Source organism: Rhinoraja longicauda, chromosome 9, assembly GCF_053455715.1.
Source record: "Rhinoraja longicauda isolate Sanriku21f chromosome 9, sRhiLon1.1, whole genome shotgun sequence".
Lineage (NCBI taxonomy): Eukaryota > Metazoa > Chordata > Chondrichthyes > Rajiformes > Arhynchobatidae > Rhinoraja > Rhinoraja longicauda.
The window spans coordinates 11,666,380-11,681,949 of NC_135961.1; the positions used below are offsets into that span (position 1 = coordinate 11,666,380).

Here is a 15,570-nt window from a genome sequence, read left to right on the forward strand (position 1 = left end):
ATTTTTTCACTTTGCAGAAGAGATTGGGGAATGGCTGTTTTCAAATGTATTTAAACATAATACATTTGGCAACTGACAGCTTAGAGAAAAAGAATGGGGCTAAAAATACATAAAGGCAGCTGGATTAGGTGAGAACACGGTACAAATAAATGGGATTTAGGATCTTTTAACGACTTCTTTTATCTATTATCTATTAATCTCATTAATATTTATGTGGAATATATTTTAAATTCATGCTGCCAATAATGGATTGCCTAGTGTAATCACTCTAGTATTTTATGTTTATATTCTCACATGAACAGACTTAATTTAATAGAAATGATCAAAATGAAATTGAGTGTTTCATATGTAATGTCATCTGAGTTCTGGATCCTCAGTGCTTATGGCAAGTTTATACATGAAGCAATCCAGGCCTAGCGGACACATCCAAACAGCGTTCAACACATGGTTTGGTGCTTACTTCCATCAAATTCATTTGTCCAGCCTAGCTTTCATTGAGAACCGACTATTCATACTCACAGCCTTCATGATACACAAGGCCTTCTTCAACATAACTTGGCTGGCCACTTGGATCCAACTTCAACTTCAGTCCCCTTTTAAAGTTGTATACTGCTCTTGCTCCTACCTTTCTCACCCTCTGTGCTAACGGTTTGTCTTAGGGGCCTCCATCACCAAACACTGGCGCAACAGCAAGCGTCACCATTGATGTAATCCTCCCCAGCACTTCATCATGACCTTGACACCCTTCACCATCTAGCATCGCCTACTTCCCAATCCAAAACCTGACCAGGTTATTGAAAAACTGAAGATAGACACAAGAAGCTCGAGTAACTCAGCGGGACAGGCAGCATCCCTGGGAAAAAATGAATGGGTGACGTTTCGGGTCGAGACCCTTCTTCAGACTGAGTTACTCCAGCTTTTTGTGTCTATCTTTGGTTTAAACCAGCATCTGCAGTTCCTTCCTACACATTTTGAAATACTGAGCTATTTTGCCACCCCTCTCCTCTGGGACCAGGCGTCTATTAATAACACAACAATGCTCAAGAAAGGTTTTGAGCACAATCGATTATTAAAGAAGTGGTCTATACACACACCACACGGCAACCTAATTTACATTTCATAATGGAAAACATTTTCTGGGCAGTTGTGGTTTTGCACTATGTACTCCTCCCCCTTATTCCACAGGCCACACAGTTCAATTATGTGCCCCTATCACTTCCTTGAAAGGTTTTTGCATAATAAGAAAATTGGACACACGGAAACAGAGTGATTATTCATAATTTTTTTTTTATAACGAAAATTATACACTTACAACAGTAACACACTGAGATTGTGTGAAAAATATTAAATAATATTTTTTTCTTAATATTCTGATCCAATAGGTATCTAAGAAATTGCACCAGCACATATGGCACTGTGACCAGATTTTAAATCAAAACTACAATTGTTTTTTATTGATTTCTTCCCCAGCTTTGACTGGGTGCAAGTTACTGTCTTATTACTGCATATTTACATAAGGAAAATGCACCCACCTCAATCCATTTGTATTTTTTCACACCCAAATCAATTATTGCACAATGAGCCTCAAATGGCATGTAATAAAGGAGACCATTTTAATTTAATTCCCGTAATTGTTTTTTATCCCTTATAGAAAAATATAACTGGCATCAACAGGACCTGAACACACAAAATAATCAGGTTTCACTTTACAGGTACATGTCCTTCTTCATTAGCTTGGTGGAACTATGTGGTGTGGTGGGTTCCCTCACAGTGACTACTGACCAATCAGCTTTGGTAACCTTTAGACGAGTTGAAAGGTCATTCCTCGGGAAACCTCCAGACCGCAGCCCCATTATAATTTTCTTCACCTCATTTCCAGTTGTTTGTTGCTGTCTATGAACCTGCACAGACCACCAACTCCATAATTCCTCCATCAATGATGGTACTGTCTTTTTATTTTAGGTTCTCAGTTCCAGCATACAACAAGATGCCTCGAAGCATCAAGGCGAGATAAATATCTCCTGTCTGAAAGAAAGCTCCTGAAAGTTGACCAAGCCACATTAGACAACTGTCTCCACCCCGATCAGCTTTGGTGTTAGAATTCGTGGAGTGACTCCATTGTTTAAATCTTCTTCAAACTCCAGCAATTGCCCCATGAAATTGAGGTTTGGGGAGATAATCAGTCTCTTTCCTTTAACGAATTTGTAGGCATCGGTCATGGTCATCCGTGTGTGCTTCATCAGATAGGCTATAACAATCGTAGCAGAACGGGAGACACCAGCTTGACAGTGAATGAGTAGCCCCTTGCCACACTGGTGTGCTTCCTCTGAAAGCAAAGCAAACACAATATATAAGACTTGGTTGGTTGGCAAGGCAGGGAATATAATTACTCTTCCACCAATTTCTATGGAGACCATAAGTAATCAGACTGCAATTTCACTGAAGACAAATTAATACGAACAACAGATTAGTTCTATGGAAGGCAGCTGTGGAAGGCAATGCTGTTTATACAATAAGTTTCCTTATTTTGAAGCAGATTTTGAAATATATGAAAATATATTTCATATATTTTAATACATTTCAATCTGTAATTTCAACTCTATTTGCATTTATTAATGCAAAGCTGATATTGTAGTGGCCTGGCGGAGGCCAGAGAAAAGGCTGGACGCCAGGCAGGTTTAGCAAAAGGTCTTTATTTGGCTGTGAGCTCCTACTCACAGCCAAGTCCACCTAGGGATGAACCACACCTCCCAACGGGCGGACCTTTAACCCTTACGCCTGTCCGTCAAGTGACGAGGGGGCTGACCCAAGGAGTGGCCTGATCCCCAGGGACCGCCACAATATACCACATTGTGACAATTATTTTCCCCATTGATCATCTATTTTTGTGCCTTGGCACAAGTGCACCAGGATTTGTTCCCTTTGTCATAATTGTACATTCAAATAATTAGGTGTCCAAGCACAGATATTTGTGGGACTACATAAAACCTTTCCCCAGGCAGACATTAATTGTTAAGTCTGTTAATTTCCTATTTATTAACAATTTTATATCCCTGTTATACACTGAATTGAAAAAAAATCTTTCAAAACATCTAATTGAAGCTCAGAATTGCCACAAATCAAATTATCTAACAAAACACAAAGGATTACTGACCCAATACTGCCAGAATCCCCCATTTTTTCAGAGAGATGTACAGAGCAATTTCTAAATGGCAGGAATAAGAAACTACCTACAAGAAAGTGCATAAGCATTCTTGCTTCCCTGATTATGGTGGTCTAAGCCAATTTTTACTTTGTAGTTTCAAATGATTATTTTCTTAGTTTCCATTATTAATTTTAAACCCTCTTATGTGTACACTCTCCTGAAAATTAGTTTGTTTCACTTTTCCTATATGTAACAGAGGGCGTTGATATAATGTCCTTTGGACTCAACCAGATTGAATTAAATCTGTTGCATTTGTTAATTCTTTCTTCCCATTGAATATGTTATATTATGGCTGAACAAGTATCTCCATACATATCCAAATGATTCACCCTTTTTCATCTAAAATGCATCTTCAGCTTTCTGATTTCTGATTTCCACTGGAAGGCTGTTTTTGGCAATTATAAGGGAGTCACGTGAACAGTGCAGGATAATTCAATGCACTGGTTCTTTGCTAGATTGAGCTGAGTTAAAGAAGAAACAGGCCACTGGAGCATTGTAAACATAATCAGTCTTATCCAATTGCCCACAGCAAAGGGCATGGAAGTTAGCTGAGAGAAATTTTAAAAACCAAATATTTTAAAGGTTCAATCTTTAGATCAGCTGAGCTGTGTGAGGAGAAATACAACAAGTACTTGTCTTAGATGTGCTTTGAACCTGCATAACCTTCCAATGAGCTGGCAAATGTATGTTTTGCTGCAATATTGATTGTTAGCATGTCTGAGCAGCTTGGATCTTGTAACTTTGGGATTTATTCTTAAATGCCTTCAATTAAAGTAAATGAAATGGTAAGGGTTTTCAACAGATTTCCATATCCTGGAATATTTTATGATTGTGAAATGATTTATTTGCATGTGACTAGAATAGGAAGAAAAACAATTAATGAATATCTAATAAAGAGCACGACTGTAAAGCAACCTCACTAACTTTCACTCGAACTTTAAATATCTTTCAATATTGCAAGATCAAACTAAAGAATATAATGAAAGTTGCAATATTGAATATTGAAAGATATTTAAAGTTCGAGTGAAAGTTAGTGAGGTTGCTTTATTAGATATTCATTAATTGTTTTTCTTCCTATTCTAGTCACATGCAAATAAATCATTTCACAATCATAAAATATTCCAGGATATGGAAATCTGTTGAAAACCCTTACCATTCCATTTACTTTAATTGAAGGCATTTAAGAATAAATCCCAAAGTTACAATGAATATCCTAAAGAAAAATAGGCACAAAGAGTTGGAGTAACTCAGCGGGTCAGACAGCATCTCTGGAGAACAGGAATAGGTGACGTTTCGGGTCGAGACTCTTCACCACGACCCGAAACATCACCTATTCCGTTTCCCCAGAGATGCTGTCTGACCCGTTGGGTTACTCCAGCTTTTTGTGTCTATCTTCGGTGTAAACCTGCACCTGCAGTTCCTTCCTACACGTTGTCTTGCCACCTTGTTCACTCAGTCTGCCGAACAAACCTCTTTATTGAATTATGCATTTAAATGAAAATAGTGGGGGTTTTTTGGTCAACATATACAGAGAATATATTTTATTTGGTTAAAAAGAAGATAAAGAAGTAATTACCAATAAATTCAAAGGCCTCTTCAAAGTATTGCCTGAGATTCTGCTTGTTGCTATCAGTGGCAGGTAGCCGTTTATAATGGAAGATCCCTTTCTCATAATGATGCAGAGGCAGATGGGTGGTTACGTTAATGATGTAGCCGATATTCATCCGTTGCATTTTCTCTATATCCTGAGCATCTTGCTCGTTCCCGAGGAACAGGAAGGGTAGGATGGGGGTCAGCTCAGCATTTTCAATGTCAGGGGTGGTGGGGATGGACTGAGGTAGCTGCGTTGGAATTGCCGAGGCTCCCCCTGCAGCTGGGCACTCCTGAAGCTGCAGGGAGTGATCACAGAGGTTCTCGTGGTGTTGTTTGAAGCTGCTGTGTCCACCTTGAAAAACAAAAGAATCAGAATACAGTTAGCCAGAAGTAGCGTGGCTGAGCCTGCAAGCAAAATATTGGATTGCTTGGAATCTCCTCTGTAATGCCAACGGAGGTTGACCGCTTGGCGGCGCAGCGGTAGAGTTGCTGTCTTACAGCACCAGAGACCTGGGCTTGCTCCTGACCACGGGTATTTATTCACAAAGTGCTGGAGTAACTCAGCAGGTCAGGCAGCATCTCGGGAGAGCAGGAATGGGTGATGTTTCGGGTCGAGACCCTTCTTCAGACTGAAGAAGTCTGAAGAAGAGTCTCGACCCAGGTCAGGCAGCATCTCGGGAGAGAAGGAATGGGTGACGTTTCAGGTCGAGACCCTTCTTCAGACTTCTTCAGTCTGAAGAAGGGTCTCGACCCGAAACGTCACCCATTCCTTCTCTCCCGAGATGCTGCCTGACCTGCTGAGTTACTCCAGCACTTTGTGAATAAATACCTTCGATTTGTACCAGCATCTGCAGTTATTTTCTTATACTCCTGACCATGGGTAATGTCTGTACGGAGTTTGTATGTTCTTGCCGTGACCTACGTGGGTTTTCTCCGGGAGCTCTGGTTTAGATTTGTTTTTTAAAGATTTAGAGATACAGCGCGGAAACTGGCCCTTCGGCCCACCGGGTCCGCGCCGCCCAGCGATCCCCGCACATTAACACTATCCTACGCACACTAGGGACAATTTTTTACATTTGCCCAGCCAATTAACCTACATACCTGTATGTCTTTGGAGTGTGGGAGGAAACCGAAGATCTCGGAGAAAACCGACGCAGGTCACGGGGAGAACGTACAAACTCCGTACAGACGTAGTCAGGATCGAACCTAAGACTCCGGCGCTGCATTCGCTGTAAGGCAGCAACTCCACCGCTTGCGCCACCATTTCCTCCCACACTCCAAAGACATGCAGCTTTGTAGGCTAATTGGCTTCGATAACATTTGTAAACTGTGCATAGTGTGTGTAGGAGAGTGTTAGTGTGCGGGGATCGCTGGTCAGCATGGACTCGGTGGGCCAAAGGGCCTGTTTCCGCTGTGTATCTCCAAGCTAAACAAAACTCTTAACTAATTTGAAGCTAGAAGGCTGGCAAAGTGTTTAATGTTTGTATGGCAAGGGCCTGCACTGTGCCAGAGGCTTGCGTGGCACAAGGAGGTCCTGAGCAAGCCGTGCTCACAAAACCCATGTCCCTGTGCATGTCAAAGCTACCGAGTCTATTGAATACTTCTGATAGTCCCCGTATTAGAAGCCTTCAAGGTCCATTAAACTCAAATAAACAACCAAAAAAATTAGTATTACAATTCCTAATGCTATATCATCACCCAGAAACAGAAAATGTAAAAGTAAGGATAATTAAAGAGATTTTACTTTCATAATGATAAATTTTCCGTTCAAATAAATGTGCTTTTGACCAGCTCCCATCTCTAGGTAGATCAGCTGGTGTTGACACTATGGAATCCAGTCACACTATCCCCAGTTATACAGTACAGAAGTAGACCCTTCACTGCACAGAAGTTGGACAGAAAATGTTGGAACCTCCAGTCTGAAGGGTGCTGACCCGAAACGCCACCTATTCCTTTTCTTCAGAGATGCTGCCTGACCCGCTAATTTGCTCCAGCATTTTGTGTCTGCCTTCAGTATAAACCAGCGTCTGCCGTTCCTTCCTTTACTGCACAGTCTGTGCTGACCATCAAATATCCATTTACATTTATTCCCCTAGATTTTACACATTTTTGGCAATTTAAGCAGCGAAGTAAGATTATCAGAGGAAACTGAAGCACCCAGATGAAGCACATATGTCATCACAATGTGAATTGCAAATTCCATGCAGCCAGCACTGGAGATCGGGAGCGAACATGGATTGCTGAAAATGTGAAGCAGCAACTCTACCTGCTGCGCCACTCACCCACCCCAGTTGATGGACTCCAAGGGAAAAAGCAGCAGCAAAACCATGACTGACAAACCACCATTGCAGCTCAGCCAGTAAGTTCAGGATTTTTTTAAATATTGAGAAATAGTGTGGAAACAGGCCCTTCAGCCCATTGAGTCCGTACCGACCAACGATCACCCGGTACACTAGCACTATCCCACACACTAGGGACAATTTCCAATCTGCAGAAGCCAATTAACCTACAAACCTGTACGTCTTTGGAGTGTGGGAGGAAACCGGAGCACCGGCAGGGAACCCGGGGAGAACGTACAAACTCCGTACAGACAGTACCATAGTCAGGATCGAACCCGTGTCTCCGGGCTGTGAGGCAGCAACTTTACCATTGTGCCACTATGCCGCCCCCTAACCTTTTCCCTACTTATTTCCCTATTAACCTACTTGCTTTCACGTGAGCATCAATACCACTTGGACTTTCCTACCCCCATCACACTATGGGCTTATACACAATGGCCAATGAAGCTACCAGCGCGTCCTTGGGGTGTGGGAGGAAACTGGCACACCCAGGGGAAACTTATATGATCATATGGATCATATGAAACTTCACACATGGTCAGCACTATCTGCTGCACCACTGTGCCGCAGGTTAAATGTTAGCTGTACACCACTGGCATTTCCCGACAAGTTCAGGCCTAACAATTCACATTTCTCCCAATGAAGGCATGATGTTTGTTTTACAGGAAGGCAAATGTCAAATAAGCCGACTAGTTGTTCTGCTGCAATACCATGTCTGGGTCACAGGACGTATGGCAGAGAAGGAGAACGTTCTTTGCCAATTGGTGTAGTGGTTCAGGATTAATCACACTGCCCTGTTCCCTCCTGGCAACCCTTAACCTTCACCGCACAAACATTTAGCCAACTACAAATAGATGTTTCCTTATTATGGTACAATTATTTCCCCAATGTTTTCAAATGGATTTCTTTTTCAAAACAAATTGCACTGGTAATTGACTTTTTAGTTTAGTTTCAGCATTCCACAATGAATCCCTGTTGGCCGTGATGCTTCAAGTGGATGGGGGAAACAAAGATGTTAACTCCAGTGTAAAAAAAAGCAGCATCACCTTGAAAATGGTAACAGGAAACTTCAAATCGCTGCCGCCAAGGACTTTGCCCAACCCCTCCCCTTCACCACTGTTTATTCTTGCAGTCTGGCCGATGGCATCATGAGAAGGGTTTTTGGGATGGGTAGCTGGACAATCCTCCTGTCTTATCTTGAAATGCAAATAATGTATGTCATGCTCTTTTTCACATTTGCAAGGTGTAGCTGGGCACATGGCCTGTTCTTTCCCACTGTGTCAGCATTAAACGACAAAATAACCAGCATGACCTTAAAGGGTAGCTGATCAACGCAAAAAAAAAAAAAATCATTTGCAAGGTTTATTTGCTTCTCCTGACCCCACAATAGCACGCCGACTTGCTGCCAGCAATCTTATGACTTCCATTTGACGTCCTCTCCAGCTGTGCTACCAGATTTAGACTGCCCGCCAACTCTACGAGAAAGCTGGGCAATTTCTGCTTTTCCTTTTTTACGTGTGAAAATTGTTAAAAATGGTTGACTGCACCTTTTGGAAGAATGAGCAAGTTAAATTGTCCAGCTGCATTATTTTGATTCTTATAGTTATATTTCACTTCTTAGTCATGGAATAAATGTTCTGGTAATAGTGTCTTTTACCCCAAAATTTCTAAATGTCCCAATCTACTTCATTAAAATGAAGACCTGGATTTAGCCCTATGATTTTTTAACAATGAGGATATTATGTAAAATATGAGCCCAGAACCAAATGTTAAGTATGTTTGACGATAGCAGGACTCGGATTCCTGCATTTGCACTCCTTATTTAAACTGAATAAAACTTATCAAGGGTGCATCAATCATAAATGAATCCTATTTTTTCCCCTCGATCAATCCTGCAGCTGTTAAATCCTCAGTATACCTCCTGAAAAAAGGCATCGACTGAGAGAACTCTCCAGGTCAGCAAAACAGCTTCCAGATACAGTTCCCCAGTGTGTAACACAACATGGGCATTGCCTGGAATACAGGTATAGCTTGCAGATCAAAGCCAGTTCTTCAGCTTTAGCTTTCTGTGTGATGTTATGAATATTAAAGCTAAACAGCAAGTGTGCAACTTTTCCCCTGGTTTAAATTTTTTAAATATATATATTTCTGTGGTGCAAACTTATAATTCAACTTAGTCAAGCTGTTGCATGAATTTTCCAACAGGCTCCCAACAATCTTCATGCATTGTTGAATACGTTTGATAAACTAACAACTCTGTGTTGGAAGGAGCTGTAGATGCTGGTTTACATTGAAGTTAGACACAAAATGCTGGAGTAACTCAGGCAGCATCTCTGGAGCAAAGGAATAGGTGACGTTTTGGATTGGAAATATTCTTACGACTGTTCTCAAACAGACTGTTTAGAACATTCTTCAGTCTGAAGAAGGGTTCCGACCAAAAATGTCACCTATTCATTTTTTCCAGATGTGCAGCCTGACTCACTGAGTTACTCCAGAGCGGTGCTGGCTCGAAGGGCTGAATGGCCTACTCCTGCACCTATTGTCTATTGTCTATTGTCCAGCATTTTGTGTCCATCAACTCTCTAATGCTGGAGTGGGGAAAATGTAGGTTGAACAGTTTCCCGAGCGTTGTTCAATCAGTAAAGGACCAGGCCACGTGAATATGATGCGCTCATGATGCTGGGTACACTGCAATGCTCCAGCATATACTCCTAGTCCAACTTGTGCCCTTGTTCCCAGACCTATGCTGCATTTACACACGGGGTGATACAAGCCTTTTTCCTAATTTCTTATTCTGCAACTGCTTAGACCAAATTCCATGACTATTCCACCCCTATGCTCAAATTAGATAATTGCCCTCCCCGGGTAATCTGACTCCAGACCAGTATTTGCATTTCAGCAACTGCACAAAAGGGGTTACGAATAAGCACGAGTGGAAACATGGAATCCTTGAGCCATAGCCTGGTACAGAGACACACGTGGACAGAATCAATCTTTGGAGAGTAGCTGGTTGATCTTGGGGGAAGCTCCATTACTGGTGATCATTAAGTCTGCAATCACTGGCCAAGGGTGGGAGCGTGGTGGCAGACTGAGTGAAAAATCACAATTTCACATTATGTAAATTGTGCCGCCCATTATTGAAAATGGATGACCTTCAAAATGGCACCTTCTGGAGTGATCTGAAAAGCAGCATTTCACTCAAGTCAATTCAATCTTTCACACATGTAACACTGAAAAGGGAAGCAATATGTAGCTGATATTTCTGAGCACGTGTTTCAATATACTAAGACGAAAGTAACAATTATGTGCACCAATTCAATATAGATTGTCAAAAAGTACAGGATCTCATTGTCAATACTCTTACCCACAACCAGTACGGGCACTTTGTGAAATGTATTTGTGTCTGTTATCTTCCAATGAACAATGTGCTAAATGTTTGGCTTGAAGTAAAATAAAACTCTGAAATACAAGTTATTCCAATCAACATGTGAAATGCTTCAGTTTTCAGTTATTTTAAGCTGAAGGTGAGGTTACATTGATGCCCGGTGGATTATGGTAGGGTTGATGGTAACATAACTACAAACATGAACAACTGTTCAGAAGCAAATGTGCCAGCAATTATAACACCTTGCATTTATTTTGTCAATGAAGCAAAGCTGACATCCTTTACAAGTTCTGCATTAGTATAACACCATTGTTAATGTACAACACCATTGTTAATGTGAAAAAACCCTTTTTGAGTCATCCTTTGCAGTTAGTTTTAGTTCAGGGAGGAATCAAATTATGATTCTTCATTTCTAAAAAGGCTTGTAGAAATTTCACATTATGTAAATTGTGCTTCTTCTCCAACCCCCTTTTCGCCACCTCTTGATCCCCTATTCATTTTTCTTCATTTGCCTGCAACTCTAGAGCAAGTTACCCTGAGGATATGATTCATTTGCACATGCATATCAAATGATGCCTAATTCTACCTCCTCAAGCCTGCCAGACTGCAGTGGTCAACATTCTGTCTGATATGCTACAATTTCATCCGACTAAAGACGGCGAATACTAAAGGCAATATCTTTAAGCCCTGCCAAAATCTTTGTACACTTTCCACTAATTCAAATAATTCAAAACCTTGATATTGTATCCTTTTTCAGACAGTCTAACATTCTCATCCCTAAGTCACTATTTGGTGCTGGCTTTTGGTTCCGCACCCTCACATTTGAAATTCTCATCATCTTTTTAAAATCCTTCTATTTTCTTTCTGTAGCCTTTGAAGTGCTGCCATCTCCTCCAGTTCTCTGTTCCTCCCACTGTAGCTTCTGGTACCTAGTTTGCTTCTATCTGCTCTTTCCTATCCCTGCTTAATCTAAACACATCACATCATCTTAAAATCCTTTTTTAAATAAAACAGTCGTAAATATTCCATAAACAAGATAGTATCCCAGTGAACTGCATTAACTCTTTCAGTAAAGGATGTTAAACATTGTTCGATCCCGCTTTGCCTTAGTTCTACTTTTGTTCTGCATCTATGATGCACTTCAGTACGATTTTATGTGAATGTGTTTTTTGCTTTTAACCTCTTATTTTTCAATTTTCAGCAAATTTTAAACACTTGCCCTTTATCATTTATTGCTTGCTGGAGAAAATTGCTCCTTATTCATTCTAATAAGCTCTTTAAAATCAATAAAAAATCAAGTCTCCTCTTAGCATAATCAGCTCATGTGGTAAGTGTCAGGTTTGCATGCTTCTCTTTACAGTCATTATTCTTCCCAGCTACTTAATTTACATTGGACTGCATCTTCTGCTGAAAGGCTCCTCATTAAACGTGCACTGTCCTGGAAAGGTTCCTCTGGTGTAAACTTAGAACATAGAACAGTACAGCATTGGAACGGGCTCTTCAGCCCACAATGTCTATGCTGAGCATGATGCCAAGATCAACTTTTATCTGCCTGTACGTAATACATATCCCTCCATTCCCTGCATATACATGTGCCTATCCAAAAGTCTCCTCAATGTCACTATCGTATCTGCCTCCACCATGATCCCTAGCAAAGCATTGCAGGCACACACACCAACCTCTGTAAAAGAAAAGCCCTGCACATCTCCTTGAAAATTTGTCCCATTCACTTCAAAGCTATGCTCCCTGGTAGGGAATATTTCCAAACTGGGAAAGGTTCTGACTGTCTATTTGAGATTCGAAAAACCACTACATGCCACCCATTCAAAATGTTTATTGATATCCTTCAAAAACCTCATTGGTTTTCATGTAATGGCTTTAACCTATCCAGAATTAGTTTCAGCAATACTCGTTATTCTCCATTTTGTTTTTCTTTATGGCTATGGTTTAATAAGAATTAAATCAATATAACTATTCATTACTTAGTGCAGGGTTATCAAACTACTGGCCCTCAAAGGGATCCAATCCGGCCCGCGGGATGATTTTAGAGGGAAAAAGAGTATATTTGCGACCATTTATTGTATCTGTATGTATCTGTACGGCAGCCGCTCTCTCTTTCCCTCGCCACGCTCTCTCTCTCCCTCACTGCTCCCCCTCTCTCTCGCCCGTCTCTCTCTCTCTCCCTCGCCACGCTCTCTCTCCCTCGCCACGCTCTCTCTCCCTCGCCTCTCTCTCTCTCCCCCTCACCACGCTCTCTCTCTCCCTCACCTCTCTCTCTCTCCCTCGCCTCTCTCTCTCTCTCCCTCACCGCTCTCTCTCCCTCACCGTGCTCTCTCCCCCTCACTGCTCTCTCTCTCCCTCGCCTCTCTCTCTTTCTCCCTCACCGCTCTATCTCTCCCTCACTGCTCTCTCCCTCCACTACACAGCTACACACTGTGCTCAGGGGAACACAACCTATATTCTAGCTTTCTAAATGCAAAGACTAACATTCAGTTTAAAATGTCAGATGCTATGGTTAACCTGACTTCTACATTTTGGTATTGTGTGCACATGGACCCTTATCTCTGTTAACCAGTTTCAGCTTTTCATCATTGAATTAATATTCAGATCTACTCTTCTTCTAGCCCAAAATTGATATTTTCATAGTTGTGCAAATTAAATCTACCTCCCACAGTCACACCCACGTTTAACCTATTCAGATCTCTAATTATCTGTTCTCAACTTCATTAGCAAGCATAGTTCAGATGTGAGCAGGTTATGGGTTCTAGTCCGAATTCAGACACTTGAGGTGAAAAATTAGCTCGTCTGTTCAGTGTTATGCCAAGCCAGACATCCCAACATTTGATTTTACAAATTCATAATTTTGATGTCCAAAATTCAGAATTTTACATCAAAATTTATAATATGGCGCGTGATGCAACTTTTCAACAAAAAAAAAGTATGCACGCCAAATGTGCGTACGCGTTGCGCTACATTCATGTGTGAAAAACGACTATTATTTCCAACAGTCTGTAGTTCTTGCACTACATGTACAATGTCAGGCCTATCATGAGTATATTCTCGAAGGTATCACAAAATGCTGGAGTAACTCAGCAGGTCAGGCAGCATCTAAGAGAGAAGGAATGGGTGACGTTTCGGGTCGAGACCCTTCCTCAGACTGATGTCAGGGGGGCTGGACAAAGAAAGGATATAGGTGGAGACAGGAGCAGCGAGAGAGCATGTTGCTAAACTCTCGTCGAAGAGCGGAGGAGAACTTCCTCAAAGTAGACATACCTTGAGGAGAAATCCCAGTGTATATTCTGCTATTGTTAGAAAGGTTATTGAACGGAAATACTTTTTAAAAAACAAAGAAAAAAATGTTTTGTTTTGTTTTTTCTATTTTGTTTTTTCCTTACACATCCCAATTCTCTTGGGATTGAATAAAAGAACAATGGTCATAAAATGTATGACTAAGTTATGAAGAAAGAGTTTCATTTAAAACTGCACATACCTAATTTCATTGAAGACATACTTGCTCCAGTGGTCTTCAACAGCAAATCACAACGGTCCATGTCCCCACCACCACCACTCCTACTCCCACCCCACTACCCTCCCCCCACTCCCCATCCCCTCCCCCACTTCCCACCCCTACTCCCCCCACCCCCACTCCCCTCCCCTCACGCTACCCTCACTCCTCTCCCCCTACTCCCCTCCCCCCCCATAATTGAGAACCTATATTCGCAATAATTATTACCAGTGCACAGTTATGAGTCTGGTTTTATCCTCTTCTCACCACAAAAATTCCCAGCCACAGAAAACCACCCACACCTTCATCCAACAAAATGAAAATTTCCAAAACGCACAGAGCATATTTTCCTTAGCTCATGAACACTTTATTCATGACAGATATATTGGCAAGGCCAGCATTTAATGACCATCTTTATTTCCCCTTAAGCAGGTGGAGCAAGTTCATATTGCAAATAGAGTGATATTTGGAACGGGAAATTTTAGAGAACGTTTCCTTCAATGACTCAAGTTAAAGGTTTGAAATACAAAAAGGTACAGCTATTTGGAAACTGTGTAAGTGATGCACACTACCATCATAAAAATATGACCCTCCAAAATAATCCTCTTGAAAGCTCCGAATCTCTTGCTTTGAAGAGCTATATTTCAAATTCTACAAGAATCATAAACAAAATGGATAAGCTTTGATCTGGGAAATTTAAATTAATTCCTTTGAGCTAAAGCCTGCCAATCTAAAGCTGTTTTAATCTGTAGCACAAAGGGTGTTAATTCAGGCTCATGCAGCCATCAATCTGCACCCATGGACTAGGATTTAAGAAGCTGGAGAGGAGACCAGACTATATTACATCCTAAAATAAAGGCTAAAATCTGTGCAACAAAAAGCCCCATTGCCAGCATTGTTTGGGGTAAATTCTTAATGACTGAAAAAAAAAACCTCCAAGTTAAATACGTTGTGGATACGGGATGTTCCTCCTACTTGATATCCTCTTTCTCTTCTCAATGTGAATAACACTTTGCTCTCTTTCTGTTTCATACTTGGCTATTTCGACATTAACAACGGAGTGTATGTGACATCTATTTTCCATTGCAGAAATAAAATGTTTCACATCTCTTTCAGAATCTCGCCAAGTGCCCTGCGACTAGTGTAGTCGCTGCTGTTAAAGGAAATGTGATGTCATTCGCACACAGCACGTTCCCACAAACACCACTGTAAAGTGAGCTGGTAATCTCTTTATTTGAAAGGTAAATATTGCCCAAGACATCAAAGGTCCACTTGGTCTTCTTCATAATATAATCCCATGCTGTCTTTTCATCCGAGAAAGGTGGGGATGTAGTTTAATATCTCCACCCAGAAGATTCCAATGATGCATCGTGCTATATTTATGTTCATAAGTTATAGGAGCAGAATTAACGCATTCGATCCATCAAGTCTACTCTGCCATTCAATCATGGCTGATCTATCTATCCCCATTCTCCTGCCACATCCCATGACCCCTGACTCCTGACTCCCTTACTAATCAAGAATCTGTCAATCTGCACCTTAA

The 15,570-nt window shown here is 41.2% G+C and overlaps 1 pseudogene across 1 annotated transcript in view; it reads right to left on the reverse strand.

Annotated features, from left to right (window-relative positions):
- Nucleotides 1-1,374: 1,374 nt before the first annotated feature.
- Nucleotides 1,375-15,570, reverse strand: part of LOC144596880 (dual specificity protein phosphatase 10-like) — a 38,716-nt pseudogene continuing 24,520 nt past the window's right edge. The window contains exons 3-4 of the transcript XR_013547656.1: nt 4,782-5,150; nt 1,375-2,326 (exon numbers count right to left, since the gene is read on the reverse strand). The product of XR_013547656.1 is annotated as a dual specificity protein phosphatase 10-like (transcript). The remainder of the gene's footprint in view (nt 2,327-4,781; nt 5,151-15,570) is intronic.